Genomic DNA, 16,207 nt, shown 5'->3' with positions numbered 1-16,207 from the left:
CACTGCTCAAAAAAGGGGAACACGTAATCATAGTATAACACCAAGTAAATTAAACTTCAATGATATCAATGATTGTGAATCAATGTCACCTGTTTTGGTGCAAATGAAAGTGACAACAGGTGCACCGGAGAGGCAACAGCAAGACAACCCCCAAAAAGGGAATGGTTTTGCAGGTGGTCGCCACAGACGATTGCTCTCTCCTTATCCTTCCTGACTGATTCTTCTCAAGTTTTGTGTTTTGCTAGTGTCCTTGTCACTACTGGTAGCATGAGGCGGTACCTGCAGCCCATTCAGGTTGCACAGGTAGTCCAGCTTCTCCAGGATGACACATCCATACAGTGAGGGAAAAAAGTATTTGATTTTGTAAATTTGCCCACTGACAATGAAATGATCAGTCTATAATTTTAATGGTAGGTGTATTTTAACAGTGAGAGACAGAATAACAACAACAAAAATCCAGAAAAACGCATTTCAAAAAAGTTATACATTGATTTGCATGTTAATGAGGGAAATAAGTATTTAATCCCCTATCAATAAGCAAGATTTCTGGCTCCCAGGTGTCTTTTATACAGGTAACGATCTGAGATTAGGAGCACTCCCTTTAAGAGAGTGCTCCTAATCTGAGATCGTTACCTGTATAAAAGACACCTGTCCACAGAAGCAATCAATCAATCAGATTCCAAACTCTCCACCATGGCCAAGACCAAAGAGCTGTCCAAGGATGTCAGGGACAAGATTGTAGACCTACACAAGGCTGGAATGGGCTACAAGACCATCGCCAAGCAGCTTGGTGAGAAGGTGACAACAGTTGGTGCGATTATTCGCAAATGGAAGAAACACAAAATAACTGTCAGTCTCCCTCGGTCTGGGGCTCCATGCAAGATCTCACCTCGTAGAGTTTCAATGATCATGAGAACAGTGAGGAATCAGCCCAGAACTACACGTGAGGATCTTGTTAATGATCTCAAGGCAGCTGGGATCATAGTCACCAAGAAAACAATTGGTAACGCACTACGCCGTGAAGGACTGAAATCCTGCAGTGCCTGCAAGGTCCCCCTGCTCAAGAAAGCACATGTACAGGCCCGTCTGAAGTTTGCCAATGAACATCTGAATGATTCAGAGGAGAACTGGGTGAAAGTGTTGTGGTCAGATGAGACCAAAATCAAGCTCTTTGGCATCAACTCAACTCGCCGTGTTTGGAGGAGGAGGAATGACCCCAAGAACACCACCCCACCGTCAAACATGGAGGTGGAAACATTATGCTTTGGGGGTGTTTTTCTGCTAAGGGGACCGTTTGCACCGCATCAAAGGGACGATGGACGGGGCCATGTACCGTCAAATCTTGGGTGAGAACCTCCTTCCCTCAGCCAGGGCATTGAAAATGACCCAAAACACACAGCCAAGGCAACAAAGGAGTGGCTCAAGAAGAAGCACATTAAGGTCCTGGAGTGGCCTAGCCAGTCTCCAGACCTTAATCCTATAGAAAATCTGTGGAGGGAGCTGAAGGTTCGAGTTGCCAAACGTCAGCCTCGAAACCTTAATGACTTGGAGAGGATCTGCAAAGAGGAGTGGGACAAAATCCCTCCTGAGATGTGTGAAAACCTGGTGGCCAACTACAAGAAATGTCTGACCTCTGTGATTGCCAACAAGGGTTTTGCCACCAAGTACTAAGTCGAAGGGGTCAAATACTTATTTCCCTCATTAACATGCAAATCAATTTATAACTTTTTTGAAATGCGTTTTTCTGGATTGTTTTGTTGTTATTCTGTCTCTCACTGTTAAAATACACCTACCATTAAAATTATAGACTGATCATTTCTTTGTCAGTGGGCAAATGTACAAAATCAGCAGGGGATCAAATACTTTTTTCCCCTCACTGTATATATAGTCTGAAGGTTATGCAAGGTAAATGTCTGTTTTGTATGCTTTGTATTTTTAATATTGTGCATAGTCCAGAATAAGACTGAGAGGGGAAGTAACCAATAATTTCAGAATCATATTTACAATTTACACAGTTATTGATGTTTTAACAACAGATTAATGAGGATTTAGACATTCAACTGTATACAGAGTACATAAAGCATCATAAATAAGAAATTAATTATATATATTCTATTATAAGAATAATGTTAAAGTAATACAAAATATACACTAAATACATAGATTAATAATAATAATAATAATAATAATAATAATAATAATAATAATAAAGTAAATAAATAGTCATGGTGTCCTCTAAGACTCAGAAGGACAAGAATTTGTTTGTTAAAAAATCATATTATGGACAAATTCTGTAAAGTCAAATTAAAGGAAAACTAAAGGCTGGAATCCACAGGAGCAGCACCCTGGTGCAGCCCTGAGTGACAGCCTGATGTAAAATCCATAGCAGGAGAATGTAAACAGTATAGTGACATATTATAGTCTTATTTTAGAATATATTTGGTAATTGGTGCATAGCATAAAATACCTGAAATAAAAGTTAAAATTAGACTTTGGATTTAAGATGAGTGAATTAGTCAAAGGGTAAGAATTCTGAGGATACTATAGAAATATAAAATTATGAGCATTGAATAAGTGAGCTAAAATGAATATTTAATAATTTGGAGGAGAAAATAAAACATAAAATACTATTAGAATGAGTTTTACAAACCAGAAATAAAAAAAAAAAAGTTGAAAATTGAATTAGAGCTAATTTTTTAAATGGGAATCTGAGGAAACAGTGAAATATGGTGAAGATATGAATACATAGATAACCAGATACTCCAGGAAATTAAAGGTGTGGTCATTTGGTGAGTTCCACAATGAAGAGTTTTTGAAATCCCCAGATATAAGATCCCTAAATACAAGGTGTAGGTGAGAAATGAACTATTGATCAGTTAGATCTGGCTTTGGGAACAGTTCTTCTGAACCTGTACCGGTGTAGATTGGACTTCAATAGGAGGAAGTGACACAATAAAGACATATATGAGCCGTGCAGGCGGACAGTCTTAGTGCCCAAGCAGGCTTTTCATTGGTGAAATGATTGACTGAACACATTTTTTTTGAAAATTTGTTTTCCTGAGGTATCTGGGAATCATTATTGAAATCAATTAAAAGGCATATTTTCTAAAATATATTTTATTAGGTAAATATCTTAAATTTATTAACTCAAATAATGGAGCAAAATGTATTATTACTATTTATACACGTCAATAAATATAACGAATTGTCTAGTAAGAAATTAGGAAAACAGCTGTTAGGATACAGAGTGGTGTTTTAAGAGGGTCTGAGCGATGTTGATGAAGGTTTGAGGAAGTTGACACGCGGTTTAAGAGTTGATAAGGCTTGGGAAGCTGGAAAAAGGGAGTTTGGTATGTGTGAAAAATGTGCTGCCACTTTCAGCACAAGAGTTTTGATGGCGATTGAATGGAATATGAGGGAAAATAAGGAAGTTACTTAAGGTATAACTTAATGTAAAATAAATAAATAATTGAATGAGATATAGTTTAAAATCTAAAATCATGAAACTGTATGGAAATAGTGCTTTCACAAACAGAAATACCCTATCAATCAGGAAGGGATTCACACACACACCCCCCCAAAAAAAGGGGGGGGGGGGGGTGGTTTGGGGTAGTGAAAGTGTCTGTGAGGTCAGCTCCCCACTGAGAGAGATAAGAGAGCTGCCTACAAACGTACTACTACAAACCAAGCAACATTGTCAACAGACAGTAATGTCCTGGGAAATCGAGAATAGTTACATTATTAATGCTAATAATACTGATGTTGATACAGATGAATAGAAAAATAACTACTATTATTATCTGTCTTCACAGGAACCAGCAACAATGAATTTCCCTCACATTTAGTCCACAGGTTCTCTACTCACATGCCATGACACAGCAAAGTGCATATTCTCCCCTCTCACATTGGCCTCCACTCTTAGTGCTGCGGCCCATAATCCGTCCTCATGGCCACTGATGCGTGTGTGTGGATGGACAGGAGGGAGGGGGATGGTGGAGTACCAGAGTATGGTAAGCAACTAACTTGGCTGATTCCAATTGACAACAGGAGGGTGGCAATGTCCAGGAATAGACGGACAGATTGTTAACAATGCATTTCTGATTGATTTCAGGTGCTGAAAATAATATAATTTTATCTTTCAGGAAAAGTTGGAGAAAGGCCTGAAGAAACAATATGGAAATAGATTGAAAAGAAACATGAATAGTCATACAACTCCAACCACTTTTAAATCTTTTAAATCTAAGCGCAATTGAAGGATACAGAGTCTGGTGGGACTATGGACATTTAATTAACTATCCTTTCCATAGTTTAATAGAGTGACTACTGGATTGAAAGAATTGTGCTGTTTGGATGTGTGACTGAAATGTGAAATGATATGTGATGTTTCAAGTGATATAAGTGGATACATACTGAATAATGCCACTATGGTGTATTGTATTATTGTATATGGGAATTGAGTGAAAAACTAGTTCTAAAAATTGTATGTGATAACAAAGCCAATGCTTTGTAATTAACGAATAATACATATTTGCTCTAGTTAAAAAAGGTTTTATTGCATAAGTCTATTGGGCGATAGAATTGGCTTTAGAGCAGTGCCAATTCGGTTCTAACTTTTGGGAAATATAATGATAATGTTTATGCAAAGATGTGTATAGCAGTCATTACAAGGTTTAGTAGAATAAGGATGGAATTATACAAGGAATTATATAATCTGTTGTTAAAGATGAAGGTTTATTGAAAGTAAATGTATATATTGAGACAATGAATGTCCATTAATTGGTAAAATACAAATCAAGACACTGGCAATGTTAGAAGGAAATATTAGAGAAATAAATAATAATAATGAAAATAGGAATAATAGGAGTTGTTCCTAATGAGACTATGGAAATAATTTCAAATTATGGTTAATTTGTAAAGAATGAACTGAGAAACAAAGATTAATAACTGCCATCATTTACCTAACAACTATTAACTATGTTGTTGAGAGAGCTCCTGTAATAATTATTAAAATAGTCTCAGATATTTAAGTCAGATAAAAGGCAAGAGATAAGCACATTGTTTTGAAAGTTTGACAGCTCCACACAAAAGAGTATTTACACTAGGAAGTAAAGTTGATTCAGTAACAGGAGATATGATGTTGCTGACGACAGCTGAGTGCTGTGCTGAAATAATCTGTGATACATTGGGATCAAGATTATTATTTTGAATTGTCCCTTTACTGGAAACCTTATAGATTGTGTGAATGTCAACTACTGTCCATGTGATAGAGATGCCTTTTATAAGGAGGATCTCTGATGTTGTGCGAACCACACATTGTGTCTTCAGATGACTGATCTATTCCACATGGCAGATATGCACATTATGAATCGTGTCCTGAAGTAACAGATGTCTGACCCGTAGTGGCAGAGGTGCATATGGAGAAGACGCTGGTGTTCTCGTTGTGACACAGAAGGCCGAGGGCGCGGCTTTAAAGACAGCCTCACAGCATCTTGAACAGACCAATGTTGAGGTCCACTACGCTGAAGTGATGCTTTACTTAATGGAGAAATAAGTTAAAATACTGAAATTAAAGGTTTTTTTATAGGAATCTGCAATACATTGTGAAACCGCTCAAATGATATCCGCAGTAACATATATTCTTGTATTGATAGCTAATTTATAATGTACTTTTGGTGGAGATGTCAAATTATTCAAATGAATAGAATAAGAGTCATGAAGTCCATTGCCCTTCTTTGAGATTTGTAGAATGTACAATCAAAATGCAACAGAAATATATGTGGATAACTGAATTTGTAGAAATAACATTTTGCTGACTTTTGTATTCCCTTAGAAGCAAAAACAATGTATGTATTATGTAACTGGGGATTGATTGATTATGACCTGGGGCAGGATGAAATATAATTTGAGATGCACTGTAAAGCCCCAGGAAATTGTAGGTGGCCACTGCAATTTCCATAAGAGAGCTCAATATTCAATAAGGTGTAGTTATGACATAATTGTTTGCCTGACCAGGCAAAGAAAAAGACATTCCTATCCCCTGATTATTTGAATACCTCACCGTACATACATACACACCTCATAGGTGGCAGACTGGGATGGATGGAAGCTGAAAACGCAGCATTATACCACCTGCCCCTCAGGAGGAAGAAATTATTGTAACTGACAAACATGATTCTTTAGGCTTCTTTTCGGTTCGCTCTATTGCCAAAAAGGAGGGAATGAAGACTCTGTATAGGAAAGTTGAAGGAAGTGTTTTGTGATAATTATATAATGTTTTATATTAACACTAGCATTAGAAGTAGCAGATTAGCATTAGCAGGCTAAGCAAAAGGTCAACAAGGTTCATTTGTTAGAAACTCCTGTCAGTAATAAAAGATCACACAGTGCCGAAATAACCTAGAGATGTCTGCTGAAAATTTGTTTATGACTTAATCGTTTCTCCAGATACCGTGGGATTGCATCTTCCTAGTGCACATTAAAGACGGACATCTGCTTTGGATCCATCACCTCTTCACGGGAGGACAGATCGTAAACGGACCCGGACCTGTATCTTCTGATTGGATGAACGGCCATAAGATGTTACGTCATTTTCCTATAAAGTTGTACTCATGTTTGTAAACATTAAGTCCTCACTGAAGGAATTATTCCTGACGTGGAGCTTCCGAGCCGGCTTGATTAAAGTTCTATTTGCTTTATCTCGACGACTTCTCCACTTATTTCTGAGACGGTTCTACATATGTCTATGGTATATATTGAACACATATAGGAAACCATAGATGGGCATTCAAAATATAACCCTGAGTTTGACCGTTGGCCTTTCCTTCAGGGGTCAACGGTCAATAAAATGTTATTTTGTCTAATAACTGCTTTCTGATTGAAGATAGAGCCACATTTACTATTGGACACGTATAGGAAACCATAAGTGGTCTATTTGAAAATGTCAAACAAATTGACCTTTGACCTCTCGATTCAGGTCAAACGTAATATTTTTTTACTTTTTGCTGTATAACTCCTCACATAGAGGAAATATGCATTTGGTATATAACGAACACATATAGGAAACGATGGATGGGCATTCAAAATATGCCCCTGAATTTGACCTTTGACCTGTCCTTCAAGGTCAAATTCACTATGAGGATCAATAAAATATTATTTTCTCCTAGACGCAAGGCTGAAAACTGATTTCTGACTTTAAATTTGTAATGAACATCATACGTTTACTTCTAAAATACTGCAAGCACCTTCATTTTGACCTTTGACCTCCCCTTAGTGATCAGTCAATGCCTAAAACTGCTAATATTGCCCTATAGGCTGTATATAGGCTAATGATTGCTATAGAACTCAGATAGGAGCTCATATGTGGTGTAGCGTTATGTTGGGTGTATTTTGATAAGAGCATTTTAGCTCTGAGCTGAAGCACCGATCTAAAGAAGACCTCTCCCTCACAAAGTTATCAGATTTCCTTAACTCATTAGCGTGGGACTGGTTTACATCAAAGTGACAGTCTTGGGAGGATGGCACCGAGAATGGGCCAAATAGCTTGGAATCCCTGCTGTGAGATGTCTGGGGAAGGGGGCCTGTAGGTAATAAAAACTCTTTGAAATGGACGAGAGCCGAAATCCCGACACAGAGCTACGAACCCGGGCCAACCGGCATTTCCAAAAGATGGCATGGATTGACATCAGTCATAAATCAAGCCCCCCTCCAACAGGACACTGGAGGCTGAAACCAAAATCCAATCTCACAAACTCAAGAACCAATCATCTATTGATCGGACAGGCGTATAAAGGGTAGCGCACGGCATCTCTCTCTCTCTCTCTCTCTCTCTCCCACCTGAACCAGTAACTCGCTGCCACAGCTCAACCTGTAGCTCTGTTGCCCGAACCCGAACCGGAACCAGAAACCAACTAAGTCTTTGCCGGCAACAGAAGAGTTAAACTGGGAGAAGGAGATTGAGCCGTACAAAGAATTCTTTTAAAGGACTTTATTTAATAAACAACTTTACAAACTGCACCTGCCTGCCTGTGCCCACCTGATCAGTGGAGTTTTACAGCTGGACAATTGACTAAGTCCACTGTAATACAGAAGTGTTCAGTCATTTAAATAGCTATTGAGTCTTAAGAAACTTGACCCTTGGAAATGAACAGGGCCCTACTTTCCTCAAAGACCTTGTCATCAAGTAACTATGGTGGAAAACCCTGCTTGCAAAGAGGACATCCTGTACACACCCTTGGAGCCTTCAATCCAGTGGAAAATCTGTTTGGAAAAGACTCTATTTTCACGAAACACCAACTTCCAGGAGCATCAACTGAAGTGGAAGTAATTGGACAAAGCTGAACCAGACTGCCTTTGTTCCAAACCACACGGACCTCGTGCTGTGTGCTGTTATCTGAGCCCGAAGCCAGAGAGGCCTCTCTGCGACGAAGTTCAGATAAGTTTAACAGTTTGGAGTTTGTGATTCATGACATTTGAGAAATCAATTAGAAATGTTATTCTGTGAGTCATAAACTTTAGAATGTATAATATCATTTAGTATGTTCTTAAATATAAATGAGTGCTGCATTAAACTGTTTTGTTTGACAATTTTAGAAATAAAATCCGTCAACGCCGAGATACATCTTCTCATTCCTGTTTAGTCTGAAATTGACACACGTTAATAGACACTAGATTATAGGTGGTCCATTTTTGCATTCCCTTACAATATTCACATTTCTTATGACCTGGACGTTCACATTTTTGGACAGCAGGGTAGCTTCCCACTTGGCTCTTCGAGCATCCGTCACTGATTTGATTCGAGCATTATGCAGAAGTGCTACTACACTGTGTGGGGTGTGCAATCCAACTTTATTGGCTCCCACCAATGATTCTGTAGTCTGAATAGCCCAGGATACACAGTTAAGGGCCTGCACACATGGCAGTAGGCCCTTGACTGCTCCAGGGATTTTGGCAGAATAGTATCCCACAGGTCGATAGCGGTCTCCATGTGTTTGAGCCAAAACTGCACTATAATGTGTTTGTCCCACATTTGTCCACAGATGGAAAGGTATAGTGCCATTTGGCAGTCCAAGAGCTGGGGCTGTAGCAAGGGCCCCTTTTAAGGTCTTCATAGGCCTTTTTGGTTTGTTCACTCCATTGCAGCAATTCTGCTCCTCCCCTCCCCCCTTTCAGCATGTCCTACAGTGGGCTAACTTTGTGCGAGAAATTTTAAATAAACATCCTACAATAGTTGAAAAGTCCCATAGCCTTCCTGAGCCCTTTAACAGTGGTAGGTAGGGGGAGTGTCCGTAGTGCCTTTTTCCGATCTTCCGTAAATTTGTCTTTGAGATTCTTCTGCTAGTGGTAAAGCCCAATATCCATTGGCTATGTCCAATACTGTAAATATGTTATATTCACTTGTCATTTAGAATGGTGCTGGGGCTGGCCACAATAGTATGTGCCCTTGGGGTTACTTTGTTCAGGCGAGTGTAGTCAAGTCATCCTCCAGGATCCATCAAGTTTGGACACTGGCCATATAGGGCTATTGGTTGTGGAAGCTGTGCATTTTACAATTCCTTGCTTTTCCAAGTCTTTAATTATTTGCTTAACTGCTGCTAGTGCTTGTGGCTTCATTGGGTATTGCTTTTGCAGCATGTGACTGGGTCCTGGTATTACTAGTGCTGTATATTTCCCCTGCCACAGTCCTACTTGTATTGAGCCCACACTTCAAGATATAGTGCACATACAGCTCCCCAAACCCCTTCTGCGGACCAGTCTCGGTGAATACTAGCACCCACTGATGTCACATGGCACACAAGAGGACACAATCGCTGAGGACACAATCGCTGGGGTCCCATTGTCCCTGGCCATATGAGGCGCTTACGGTTTTATTGTAGACATTTACTAGGGCTCCCAACTGTGACATTAGATCCATGCCCAGAATACTTCCCTCTCTGTTATTACACACCCAAAATCAAACCCAAGCCATGTTGTTTTCTCTTATCTGCAATGAGGTCAATTCACTTAATTTGGCTTAGTTCCTCCTCCTACTCCTTCAGCTGTTATAGACTTAGAAGTTGTTTTGAGTGGTTGGTCAGTTATCGACACTGAGGCACCTGTATCTACCAAAAGTGAGCATTGCCGGCCTCCTAACAATGCAGGCAAATACATCCTGTCATCCCTCAGTTCTCTGACCCCGGAGGCCGCAACCCCCTATTTGTCCTGTTGTTGCTGGGGCAACAGCTGCACTAAGCCTGGTACATTTGGGGTGGTGGGGGGTGCGATGGGTGCAACATTAATCATGTCTGGCTGTTGTTGTGGCGTATTCTTTACCTGTCCTTCTTTCCCACCCCCTTTTGCCCAGCACATAACCTTAGTGTGACCTTGCTTTCCACAGTTAAAGCATTTCATCTTGGGGCATTGGTGAACAATATGTCCTGTTTGTTTACACATGTAAACAATGTTGAATCAGTAGGCCCTGTTGCTGACATGTCATTTCATCACCACTCTCTTCTTCTCCCCATGTTACTGCAACTTTAGTTTTATCTTTTCCCGGTCACGCTTTTCTGTATTCATTTTGTTTTCCAATTCAGTAGCCCATGTCATGACTGCATCATAAGACTTTCCCACTGGTATTCCCATTTCTACAATTTTCCTGTGCTCTGGGCCCAGTCCTTCCTTGAGCATTTTTATAAACGTGATCATTTCGGTCACTTGGAGGCACTTGCTTCATTACATTTTTCATAAGCTTGAAGTTCTTTCTGCATAATCAACAACAGATTAATCTGGTTTCTGAGTTATCCCCACACCATAAGACCAAGTAGCATGTGGGGGTAGGTAGACAAAAGCTACTTAAAGCAGCTGTTGAGAAAGAGCTCAGGAGCAATTTGTACCAAAACGTAATAAATTGAGGACCAAAAAACAGTGGCCAAAATGGTTTAATAGAGGAATGCAAAAAAATATCAAGAGGAAGAAAAAGTTGTATAGCGCATACAAAAGGGACGGAGACGAAACAAAATACATAGAATATGTTGAGCTGCAAAGAGATCTTAAGAAAGGGATCAGGAAAGCAAAGAGGGAAATAGAAAGAAACATAGATCTTGGAGCTAAAACCAATGCAAAGAGCTTTTTTCCAATACTACAACAGCAAGAGGTCAATAAAGGAGGAACTGAAACAGATAAAGGGCAAAAATGGAGGTATCTTGGAAAACGAACAAGATGTGGCAAATGTTCTAAATGAGTATTTCACAGAGGTTTTTACAAAAGAAAAGACAGATAACATGCCACAGGTTAGCAATCAGTCCAGGCAAATCCTAGGAGAGACCAGGATAAATGAGGAGGAGGTACTAAAGGGACTAGCAGAATTAAAAACAAATCACCTGGGCCAGATGGGATATTTCCAACAGTACTTAAATAAATGAGGGAAATTATTTATAGGCCTCTAACAGATTTACCAACTGACTGGAAGATAGCAAATGTCATACCAATCCACAAGAAAGGGGACAAAACTGAGCCAGGAAATTACATACCAATCAGTCTCCCCTGCATCACTTGTAAAATGTTACAGAAAATAGAGGAGCATCTTAATGAAAACCATATTCTTGGAGATAGTCAAAATGGGTTTAGATGAGGCAGATTGTGTCTTACTAATTTATTAGAATTTTTTGAACATGCAACTGCAGCTGTAGATAATGTGAAAGCATATGATGAGATATACTTTTGATAAGGTTCCACACCAAAGACCAATCCTCAAATTGGAAGCTGTAGGCATTCAGGGTAATGCAAGTAAATTATGAACTGGCTGATGTATAGGAAACCGAGGGTGAAGACTCTGTATAGGAAAGTTGAAGAAAGTGTTTTGTGATAATTATTTTATATTAATACTAGCATTAGACTGAGCAGATTAGCTTTAACAGGCTAAAAGGTCAGCAAGGTTAATGTTAGAAACTCCTGTCAGTATTAAAAGAACACACAGTGCCGAAATAGCCTACAGCTGTTTGTTGAAAATCTGTTTATGGACTTACTCGTTTTTCCCAGATAGGCAGGAACTGTTTCTGTTAATGAGCGATTGACAGTTGGTAAATGACGACCATGGGATCGCATCTTCCTGGTGCACATCAACGACAGACATCTGCTTTTTGGAGCCATCACCTCTCAAGGCATTCAAAACAGAAAACCGGAGACACTGACAATGGTACCACATCCCCAGCGGTGTGGTAGAAGCTGAAAGTTTGGGAACATTTAAAAATAGACTGGATAGGATACTTGCATCACTCAGTTATTAATGGACACCAAATGAGCACGATGGGTAGAATGGTCTCCTCATTTGCAAGCCTTCTTATGATATTTTCTGTAACTCTGGGAATTCATTTTATGGTGTCGTAGTAGATTCTATCATTTATTTGGTTTTCCATTTAATCTATGTTCAGGGTATCTGAGCAAATATCTTTTAAACAGCCTGTTGGCGAGAAAACTTCTTAGAAAAACCCTAAAACAGTTGAGATCTCTAGACATTTCTCATTATTACACATTAAGAGATCCGTTTGAAGAAAATACTTAAGAGGTTCTTTATTTATTTTTTCTCCCCAAGGACTCAGATTTCTTTTATATATTTGGTTACTTGTTATTATTTTAACATTTTATACTTGGCCAGTTGACCTCTAGAGTATTTGGACGCTCCGAATACAGAGTATTTGGAGACAACTACTTGTTATTCTTTAACTACCCACAGGTTCTACAGATCACGCTCTCTCAGCACATTCAATTCTAAAGGAACAGCACCTCAAAATATAAACTGACACATCTAGCCCTGAAGCCACTCAAATTAAACTCCACCCTTCCAATATGTAAATTCTTCATTGCCCTGAAACTTCACCCTCCAGTATAATAATTCTTCAATGACACAAGGTTACAAAAAGGTGTAGACATCTCCTCACCATCCCCCTAGCTCAAACAGATCCACAGCCGACATAACCCTTGTTCATTTTAAAGCAGACATGTTAGACATGTTGAAGAGAAAGCTATTTTTCTCTATGCGAGTGAAGTGAGGCTATTTCACTAAAGAATCAGGAGTTTAAATACAGCTCTTTTGGAGGGTGTGTGTGTGGGGCTGAAGACCCCCCCCCAACCTGTACATTCCTAGAGTACCCTGAAACTCCACCCTCCAGTATGTGAAATCCTCAGTGACGCAGAACACACACCCCGAGAAGTGTTTCCCCCGCAGCCCCACACACACACACACTTTAGCAGGGTCTATTCTAGGATTTGAAAATGGGGGGCCCATAAGGGAGCCATGATTATTACATAGGGGCTGACATCTGCTATGGGGGTCTGGGGGCATGCTGCCCCTGGAAGATTTTTTTTTTTTGTAAAATGGGTTTATATAAAAAGAAAAAAAACCACACACACACACACCACACCCACTTTGTAAGCAAAGATTGGCCTAGTTTATCCATGTAATTTGCTTCATTCATAACAATCCAGCAAAAATGTACCACCATATTTGTTCCCAGTTGTTAGTGACAAAATAATTTTAAAACGAACACAAGACAACAGCGATACCTTATTGCCATTAACACAATATAGACAACATCTCCACTCGCCTCACCCCCAAAAGTGCTTAAATATGGACACATCCCTGAGAATTTGTTCAGTGCAAGAGGGAATGGCATTAGTGAACAAAATAGGGTGCCCTTCTTGTAAAAAAATAAATTGCCCGATTGGACAGAATGGGTACACAGCCCGCCCAACATCATTGGAATGCATCTTTAACACTGTACATTAAGAAGCCCATTTTAACCATTTGCAAAAGTTACTGCTCCACTGATAATGAGCCAGCTAGGGTTACCACATCTGAACTTTCAATTAAGAAGACACTCCAAAAGGGGAGGGGATTGGAGGTGTAAACAGTGTTATGACCTCAAAAATAATCTACAATATATTCATGTCTGAACAATAAGTTGTTACATAAGGGTCCAGGGATCCAATGTTACACATTATATACAGTGAGAATGTATAAAAATAGGCAACATTAAAAACAGCACTTATTTGTTCAATACAACAATGTATGACAAAAAGGTCCGAACTAATGCTTCACCAACACTTGAGCTAAAACAATTTATAACAATCAATAAACCATTAGAAATGATAATCATGTTTGTTTTAGTTAATGTATATAAAAGTATTAACTTTGCACAACGCAATTATATGAAAAGACATTTTAACGAGAATATAGTACAACTATAACTCTGAAGAAGCATTGACAACTAAACAGTACTGATGCGAGAATATGTTCAGCCTGCTGTGACCCGCGCTGTGAAAAATGCGCCCATTTTTTGTGTGTGTGTGGTCGATTTAGGGTCTCAGAATTTCTTACTGTAACGGGACTGGGTATGTGTCGATGTCACCGCCTGTGGCGTGCGTAGGGGCGACATGCTCACGACCACGCCACCTCTTGTTTTAAGAGAGGACCTCGTTCACCCCCGTCAGTTCTCTCCCAGGGCAGGTTCAGCCGGACCCCAGACCACCACCACACGGAAGGCAAGTTCACACAAAAAACAAACAACCTTATATTTAGTTAGAACAGGGCATGAAGACTGTACTAGCACAGAACCTTAGGAATTTGACGCAATTCTAAAACCCATTAAAATGCCTTTAATAAAATGGGCACATAACACTAAAAACCTTACCCAGAATAACAAAGAAATAAAGAGAAGCCTAAGTAGGATAAATAAAACCCAAGTTCCGAATATAAAGACAGAAAGCAACGTCAAGGTTTTAGTGTCTTCTGTTCACAATGTATGTCATGTGCATTGTGCGGTCATCCGTTGTTTCGGAAGCTTCCTTTATAATCCGTGCTTGGAGAAATCTTCGCCGTTCACTGCTTTCCCAGTCTTCCACTCACTCTGCCGGTTACTTCACTCCAGCACTGCGCCTTAGTTCCCCTCGCCAGCAGCTGTCCTGCTCAGTAGTCCATTGCTCTGTCTTGAATGAGCATTTCCCTGGGCTTAAATACTAAATAGAGAAATCGGGGCACAGGTAAAAGCGACCAATGAGAAAGCGTGCAGGTTAGTCCGTGTGGGAATGTGATCCGGCAGCTTGCACTTGGCAACAAAAGCGATTAATCAATTAAACCAATAATCAACCCAGATACCAAATTAACCGTAGAAATAGAAACAACAGGGAAGTAAAAAGAACATACTTCATAAATAAAACAACTTTAAATAATGAACACAGTGCACAAAACAATAATTAAGTGAAAAAAAGTGATAATCAGTAAATAAATAATAAGTGATCAATTAACGCTAATGGCCAATCACGCCCCACCCGTGACATCAACAATACGGTTGTAACGGGAGCAATCAATTCGTACCCGTCATACGTTCTCCAGCATTTGTAACCATGAGTGCATTACCTTATTGTTGAGCCATATAACACATACATTACAGTAAGCCCTATAAAACAAATATGTGGCCTATGGTAATATGAACGAATTCAATCCTTCATAATGTAGTTATTATTATTATTATTATTATTATTATTATTATTATTATTATTATTATTATTTATATTGTAGTTACTTTTCGACAGCTGTTGAAGTCGACATGGATTGTCGTTGTAGCAACGTAATTTACTTTAATTTGACAAGCAGGTTTGAAGGACCCTTGGTCATTCTAGAACAACAGTACTGGGAAAACGTGAGTTTTTTTGCATTTGTCTTCCATACACCATGCATCGCTAGAACTGTCAGTACAGCATACTTTAATAGTACTTTTATTTCTGTTTATAGAAATGTTAGTTCTCAACATTTGATGCCTATCCAGTACTATTCTGATTTAAACGGTAAATACATATATGTCATGTGTCACCAGTGCAAAAGCTGCTATCTGCGTTTTTTTATTTTTTTTTTGTTAATGGGTGTTTTGTAATGGCTGTCTTCTGACGTTTTTTTATATATCGTTTTCATCGTTATTGTAATTATTGTTATTTTAGCTTTGTGAAACCAGGTGCTTGATGTGCCTCTTGTCTTTTCTATCTCTTACTGTTTGTAAACAACAGCACTGTAGAGGATGGTTTGTCAGTTGCTGCTTATCATGCAATTACATGCGTGTAGTGGCTACGTTTCGGTTTTGCCGCTTTAGCTCCCGCCTTACAAACTGCTGTGGCAGCCTACTGTCTGTCCACCAATGGCAACCGGCAAGATGTGTTGTTTAATGGTTGCTAGGATACCGGA

The sequence above is a fragment of the Amia ocellicauda genome, chromosome 17, assembly GCF_036373705.1.
Source record: "Amia ocellicauda isolate fAmiCal2 chromosome 17, fAmiCal2.hap1, whole genome shotgun sequence".
In the NCBI taxonomy this organism is placed as follows: domain Eukaryota; kingdom Metazoa; phylum Chordata; class Actinopteri; order Amiiformes; family Amiidae; genus Amia; species Amia ocellicauda.
The sequence above is the reverse complement of the archived record's forward strand: the minus strand, read 5'-3'. Positions refer to the sequence as shown.